Source organism: Patiria miniata, unplaced genomic scaffold (genome assembly GCF_015706575.1).
Source record: "Patiria miniata isolate m_02_andy unplaced genomic scaffold, ASM1570657v1 HiC_scaffold_1, whole genome shotgun sequence".
Lineage (NCBI taxonomy): Eukaryota > Metazoa > Echinodermata > Asteroidea > Valvatida > Asterinidae > Patiria > Patiria miniata.
In genome coordinates this window covers 879,553-887,908 of record NW_024037047.1, presented here as the reverse complement: position 1 = coordinate 887,908, position 8,356 = coordinate 879,553, and positions in this window count along the sequence as shown.

Genomic DNA, 8,356 nt, shown 5'->3' with positions numbered 1-8,356 from the left:
GTCGTCCATGACTATCGTTTCCGAGCAAAAAGTGTGGAAAATGGTCTGTTTGGACTGGGACTGCATACTCTCGCCCAGTTTTTCTCCGTGTTGACACAAGACACTGTTGAGAGAGAGAAAAACAATATTTTGTCTAAATCTTCTGTCTAGTTTGTCTATATTTCATGATAAATTACCTGGCCACCGTTCAATTTAATGCATTACTTAATTTTGGAGATAGTTTGTCGTCCATGACTATCGTTTCCGAGCAAAAAGTGTTGAAAATGGTCTGTTTGGACTGGGACTGCATACTCTCGCCCAGTTTTTCTCCGTGTTGACACAAGACACTGTTGAGAGAGAGAAAAACAATATTTTGTCTAAATCTTCTGTCTAGTTTGTCTATATTTCATGATAAATTACCTGGCCACCGTTCAATTTAATGCATTACTTAATTTTGGAGATAGTTTGTCGTCCATGACTATCGTTTCCGAGCAAAAAGTGTTGAAAATGGTCTGTTTGGACTGGGACTGCATACTCTCGCCCAGTTTTTCTCCGTGTTGACACAAGACACTGTTGAGAGAGAGAAAAACAATATTTTGTCTAAATCTTCTGTCTAGTTTGTCTATTTTTCATGATAAATTACCTGCCTAACGTTCAATTTAATGCATTACTTAATTTTGGAGATAGTTTGTCGTCCATGACTATCGTTTTCGAGGAAAATGTGTGGAAAATGGTCTGTCTGGACTGGAACTGCACTCTCGCCCAGTTTTTCTCCGCGTTTACACAAGACACTGTTGAGGGAGAAAACAACAATATTTTGTCTAAATCTTCTGTCTAGTTTGTCTATTTTTCATGATAAATCACCTGGTCACCGTGCAATTTAATGCATTACTTAATTTTTGAGATAGTTTGTCGACCAGGACTATCGTTTTCGAGGAAAATGTGTGGAAAATGGTCTGTTTGGACTGGGACTGCACTCTCGCCCAGTTTTTTCTCCGCCTTTACACAAGACACTGTTGAGGGAGAGAAAAATAATATTTTGTCTAAATTTTCTGTCTAAATTGTCTATTTTTCATGATAAATTACCTGGCCACCGTTCAATTTAATGCATTACTTAATTTTTGAGATAGTTTGTCGACAAGGACTATCGTTTTCGAGGAAAATGTGTGGGAAATGGTCTGTTTGGACTGGGACTGCACTCTCGCCCAGTTTTCCTCGGCGTTTACACAAGACACTGTTGAGGGAGAGAACAAAAATATTTTGCCTAAATCTTCTGTCTAATTTGTCTATTTGCCATGATAAATCACCTAGCCAACGTGCAATTTAATGCATTACTTTATTTTTGAGATAGTTTGTCCACCAGGACAATCGTTTCCGAGCAAAACGTGTTGAAAATGGTCTGTTTGGACTGGGACTGCATACTCTCGCCCAGTTTTTCTCCGTGTTGACACAAGACACTGTTGAGAGAGAGAAAAACAATATTTTGTCTAAATCTTCTGTCTAGTTTGTCTATTTTTCATGATAAATCAGCTGACTAATGTTCAATTTAATGCATTACTTAATTTTTGAGATAGTTTGTTGTGCATGACTATCGTTTCCGAGGAAAGTGTGTGGAAAATGGTTTGTTTGGACTGGGACTGCACTCTCGCCCAGTTTTCCTCTGCGTTTACACAAGACACTGTTGAGGGAGAAAACAACAATATTTTGTCTAAATCTTCTGTCTAGTTTGTCTATTTTTCATGATAATTCACCTGGCTAACGTTCAAATTTAATGCATTACTTAATTTTTGAGATAGTTTGTCGACCAGGACTATCGTTTTCGAGGAAAATGTGTGGAAAATGGTCTGTTTTGGACTGGGACTGCACTCTCGCCCAGTTTTTCTCCGCCTTTACACAAGACACTGTTGAGGGAGAGAAAAACAATATTTTGTCTAAATTTTCTGTCTAGTTTGTCTATTTTTCATGATAAATTACCTGCCTAACGTTCAATTTAATGCATTACTTAATTTTTGAGATAGTTTGTCGTCCATGACTATCGTTTTCGAGGAAAATGTGTGGAAAATGGTCTGTTTGGACTGGGACTGCATACTCTCGCCCAGTTTTTCTCCGTGTTGACACAAGACACTGTTGAGAGAGAGAAAAACAATATTTTGTCTAAATCTTCTGTCTAGTTTGTCTATTTTTCATGATAAATCAGCTGACTAATGTTCAATTTAATGCATTACTTAATTTTTGAGATAGTTTGTTGTGCATGACTATCGTTTCCGAGGAAAGTGTGTGGAAAATGGTCTGTTTGGACTGGGACTGCACTCTCGCCCAGTTTTCCTCCGCGTTTACACAAGACACTGCTGAGGGAGAAAACAACAATATTTTGTCTAAATCTTCTGTCTAGTTTGTCTATTTTTCATGATAATTCACCTGGCTAACGTTCAAATTTAATGCATTACTTAATTTTTGAGATAGTTTGTCGACCAGGACTATCGTTTTCGAGGAAAATGTGTGGAAAATGGTCTTTTTGGACTGGGACTGCATCTCGCCCAGTTTTTCTCCGCCTTTACACAAGACACTGTTGAGGGAGAGAAAAACAATATTTTGTCTAAATTTTCTGTCTAGTTTGTTTATTCTTCATGATAAATTACCTGCCTAACGTTCAATTTAATGCATTACTTAATTTTTGAGATAGTTTGTCGTCCATGACTATCGTTTTCGAGCAAAATGTGTGGAAAATGGTCTGTTTGGACTGGGACTGCATACTCTCGCCCAGTTTTTCTCCGTGTTGACACAAGACACTGTTGAGAGAGAGAAAAACAATATTTTGTCTAAATCTTCTGTCTAGTTTGTCTATTTTTCATGATAAATTACCTGCCTAACGTTCAATTAAATGCAATACTTAATTTTTGAGATAGTTTGTCGTCCATGACTATCGTTTTCGAGGAAAATGTGTGGAAAATGGTCTGTTTGGACTGGGACTGCACTCTCGCCCAGTTTTTCTCCGCGTTTACACAAGACACTGTTAAGGGAGAAAACAACAATATTTTGTCTAAATCTTCTGTCGAGTTTGTCTATTTTTCATGATAAATTACCTGCCTAACGTTCAATTTAATGCATTACTTAATTTTTTAGATAGTTTGTCGTCCATGACTATCGTTTCCGAGCAAAAAGTGTGGAAAATGGTCTGTTTGGACTGGGACTGCATACTCTCGCCCAGTTTTTCTCCGTGTTGACACAAGACACTGTTGAGAGAGAGAAAAACAATATTTTGTCTAAATCTTCTGTCTAGTTTGTCTATATTTCATGATAAATTACCTGGCCACCGTTCAATTTAATGCATTACTTAATTTTGGAGATAGTTTGTCGTCCATGACTATCGTTTCCGAGCAAAAAGTGTTGAAAATGGTCTGTTTGGACTGGGACTGCATACTCTCGCCCAGTTTTTCTCCGTGTTGACACAAGACACTGTTGAGAGAGAGAAAAACAATATTTTGTCTAAATCTTCTGTCTAGTTTGTCTATTTTTCATGATAAATTACCTGGCCACCGTTCAATTTAATGCATTACTTAATTTTGGAGATAGTTTGTCGTCCATGACTATCGTTTCCGAGCAAAAAGTGTTGAAAATGGTCTGTTTGGACTGGGACTGCATACTCTCGCCCAGTTTTTCTCCGTGTTGACACAAGACACTGTTGAGAGAGAGAAAAACAATATTTTGTCTAAATCTTCTGTCTAGTTTGTCTATTTTTCATGATAAATTACCTGCCTAACGTTCAATTTAATGCATTACTTAATTTTGGAGATAGTTTGTCGTCCATGACTATCGTTTTCGAGGAAAATGTGTGGAAAATGGTCTGTCTGGACTGGAACTGCACTCTCGCCCAGTTTTTCTCCGCGTTTACACAAGACACTGTTGAGGGAGAAAACAACAATATTTTGTCTAAATCTTCTGTCTAGTTTGTCTATTTTTCATGATAAATCACCTGGTCACCGTGCAATTTAATGCATTACTTAATTTTTGAGATAGTTTGTCGACCAGGACTATCGTTTTCGAGGAAAATGTGTGGAAAATGGTCTGTTTGGACTGGGACTGCATACTCTCGCCCAGTTTTTCTCCGTGTTGACACAAGACACTGTTGAGAGAGAGAAAAACAATATTTTGTCTAAATCTTCTGTCTAGTTTGTCTATTTTTCATGAAATTTGACTTAATTACATTATGAGATTGAATTTCATGACAAACCATCAAACAATGAAAAAAGAGCATACCCTGAACAAATATAGTATTTTAAACGTGAAAAATACAAACCCGATGAAAAATGGAAAGTCAAGGCCCATGGACAAATAATAATACACTCGTTGTTTGAGCAATAACCCGAGCTCACCAGGTCAGGCTATATTAAGTTATAAGTTCAGCAAGTGATCGGTCTTGATGTCTTACATGAGGAGATTAAATTTCGTGAGAAACCGTTAAACAACTAAAAAAAATCTTTCGAGAAAGGTCGCGCTGAATAAAACAAGTGGTCTCGCACCGCCAAGACATAATACATCCGCACGCCGTAGAATATTTTAAGTTTCGTTCAAAGAGGGCGCGCCACATAAATAGTGGTCTCAACAACGCATCAACATGGATTCTGGAAAATTCAACAAAAAGAACAAACTCGTTTCCGATGAACTACTCAAGAAATGCGAAACGGATTCAATTGAAATTTGGTACAATTAGTTTTCACGATGTGTAGCAGAAGTGGTTTGAATGGCGTGAGAAACTGTGGCGCTATAAATATAATATGATCGTAACAATCTAGTGTTTGAAATGCTAGAAATCCACGTTGACTTCCATTAGGATTGTATTTGTCGCGATTAAAACCCTGTATTGTTACGGTCATAATGGCTTGATTGTTTGACCTTTTCTTCTGAAATTAAATCTGTTCATGTTAAACATCATGACAAATGAGTGCACAAAAATTCATTTTTATGTAACGTGTTTTTCTTGAGTTATTAAATATATAGCTCGTCTGAGTGGTAAAAATTGAAGTACGCGTTTCAACTTCGCCATCCCTTTTTGGAAAATAAACAAAAGTAAGGGGTTAGTCTTGCTTTTTTTTTTTTTATCGAAATTGGGTTTAATTTGTCTCTTTTCGAAAATTAACAAAAGCAAGGGGTAAGCCTTGCATTTTTATCTCAATCGGGAAAATTAGTCTTTTTTTTCGAAAATTAACAAAAGTAAGGGGTAAGACTTACATTTTTTTCAAAATTGGGCATAATTTTTTTTTTCTTCAAAAATTAACAAAAGTAAGGGGTAAGCCTTGCAATTTTATCAAAGTTGGGCAAAATTTGACTTTTTTTCCAAAATTAACAAAAGTAAGCGGAAGCCTTGCATTTTTATCTCAATCGGGAAAATTAGTCTTTTTTTCGAAAATTAACAAAAGTAAGCGGTAAGCCTTGCATTTTTATTAAATTTGAGAATAATTTGCCTTCTTTTCGAAAATTAACAAAACTAAGGGGATAGCCTTGCTATTTGTATCAAAACTGGGCAAAATTTGACTTAATTACATTATGAGATTGAATTTCATGAGAAACCATCAAACAATGAAAAAAGAGCATACCCCAAACAAATATAGTATTTGAAACGTGAAAAATACAAACCCGATGAAAAATGGAAAGTCAAGGCCCATGGACAAATAATAATACACTCGTTGTTTGAGCAATAACCCGAGCTCACACGGTCAGGCTATATTAAGTTGTAAGTTCAGCAAGTGATCAGTCTTGATGTCTTACATGAGGAGAATAAATGTCGTGAGAAACCGTCAAACAACTAAAAAAAAACTTTCGAGAAAGGGCGCGCTGAATAAAACAAGTGGTCTCGCACCGCCAAGACATAATACATCCGCACGCCGTAGAATATTTTAGGTTTCGTTCAATAGAGGGCGCGCCACATAAATAGTGGTCTCAACAACGCATCAACATGGATGCTGGAAAATTCAACAAAAAGAACAAACTCGTTTCCGATGAACTACCCAAGAAATACGAAACGGATTCAATTGAAATTTGGTACAATTAGTTTTCACGATGTGTAGCAGAAGTGGTGTGAATGGCGTGAGAAACTGTGGCGCTATAAATATAATATGATCGTAACAATCTAGTGTTTGAAAAGCTAGAAATCCACGTTGACTTCCATTAGGATTGTATTTGTCGCGATTAAAACCCTGTATTGTTACGGTCATAATGGCTTGATTGTTTGACCTATTCTTCTGAAATTAAATCTGTTCATGTTAAACATCATGACAAATGAGTGCACAAAAATTCATTTTTATGTAACGTGTTTTTCTTGAGTTATTTGAATATATAGCTCGTCCGAGTGGTAAAAATTGAAGTACGCGTTTCAACTTCGCCATCCCTTTTTTCGAAAATAAACCAAAGTAAGGGGTTAGTCTTGCTTTTTTATCGAAATTGGGTTTAAATTGTCTCTTTTCGAAAATTAACAAAAGCAAGGGGTAAGCCTTGCATTTTTATCTCAATCGGGAAAATTAGTCTTTTTTTCGAAAATTAACAAAAGTATATAAGGGGTAAGACTTACATTTTTTTCAAAATTGGGCATAATTTTTTTTTTTTCAAAAATTAACAAAAGTAAGGGGTAAGCCTTGCAATTTTTTCAAAATTGGGCACAATTTGACTTTTTTTCCAAAATTAACAAAAGTAAGCGGTAAGCCTTGGATTTTTATTAAATTTGAGAATAATTTGCCTTCTTTTCGAAAATTAACGAAACTAAGGGGATAGCCTTGCTATTTGTATCAAAACTGGGCAAAATTTGACTTAATTACATTATGAGATTGAATTTCATGAGAAACCATCAAACAATGAAAAAAGAGCATACCCCAAACAAATATAGTATTTTAAACGTGAAAAATACAAACCCGATGAAAAATGGAAAGTCAAGGCCCATGGAAAAATAATAATGCACTCGTTGTTTGAGCAATAACCCGAGCTCACCAGGTCAGGCTATATTAAGTTGTAAGTTCAGCAAGTGATCGGTCTTGATGTCTTACATGAGGAGAATAAATGTCGTGAGAAACCGTCAAACAACTAAAAAAAATCTTTCGAGAAAGGTCGCGCTGAATAAAACAAGTGGTCTCGCACCGCCAAGACATAATACATCCGCACGCCGTAGAATATTTTAGGTTTCGTTCAATAGAGGGCGCGCCACATAAATAATGGTCTCAACAACGCATCAACATGGATGCTGGAAAATTCAACAAAAAGAACAAACTCGTTTCCGATGAACTACTCAAGAAATACGAAACGGATTCAATTGAAATTTGGTACAATTAGTTTTCACGATGTGTAGCAGAAGTGGTTTGAATGGCGTGAGAAACTGTGGCGCTATAAATATAATATGATCGTAACAATCTAGTGTTTGAAAAGCTAGAAATCCACGTTGACTTCCATTAGGATTGTATTTGTCGCGATTAAAACCCTGTATTGTTACGGTCATAATGGCTTGATTGTTTGACCTTTTCTTCTGAAATTAAATCTGTTCATGTTAAACATCATGACAAATGAGTGCACAAAAATTCATTTTTATGTAACGTGTTTTTCTTGAGTTATTTAAATATATAGCTCGTCTGAGTGGTAAAAATTGAACTACGCGTTTCAACTTCGCCATCCCTTTTTTCGAAAATAAACAAAAGTAAGGGGTTAGTCTTGCTTTTTTAACGAAATTGGGTTTAATTTGTCTCTTTTCGAAAATTAACAAAAGCAAGGGGTCAGCCTTGCATTTTTATCTAAATCGGGAAAATTAGTCTTTTTTTCGAAAAGTAGGCCTAACAAAAGTAAGGGGTAAGACTTACATTTTTTTCAAAATTGGGCATAATTTTTTTTTTCTTCAAAAATTAACAAAAGTAAGGGGTAAGCCTTGCAATTTTATCAAAATTGGGCAAAATTTGACTTTTTTTCCAAAATTAACAAAAGTAAGCGGTAAGCCTTGCATTTTTATTAAATTTGAGCATATGCCTTCTTTTCGAAAATTAACAAAACTAAGGGGATAGCCTTGCTATTTGTATCAAAACTGGGCAAAATTTGACTTAATTACATTATGAGATTGAATTTCATGAGAAACCATCAAACAATGAAAAAAGAGCATGCCAACCTATTTTAATTTATTGGAAGATTTACCTGTACTCTAGGTTTTCCTGGCTATTTAAAAAAAAAATCAATCAAATTCACTAATTCTAACATTCAATTTTGTCCAGCACCATCGATTTAGTGCACTTCCAATGTTTAATTTCGTCTTTTGTCTGACAATTTCAAATTCAGTTCAAGCAAATTCAAACAATGTGAACACGTAATCGTCCCGGAGTATTTGATCTCGTTTCGTCTACGCCAAACCTTG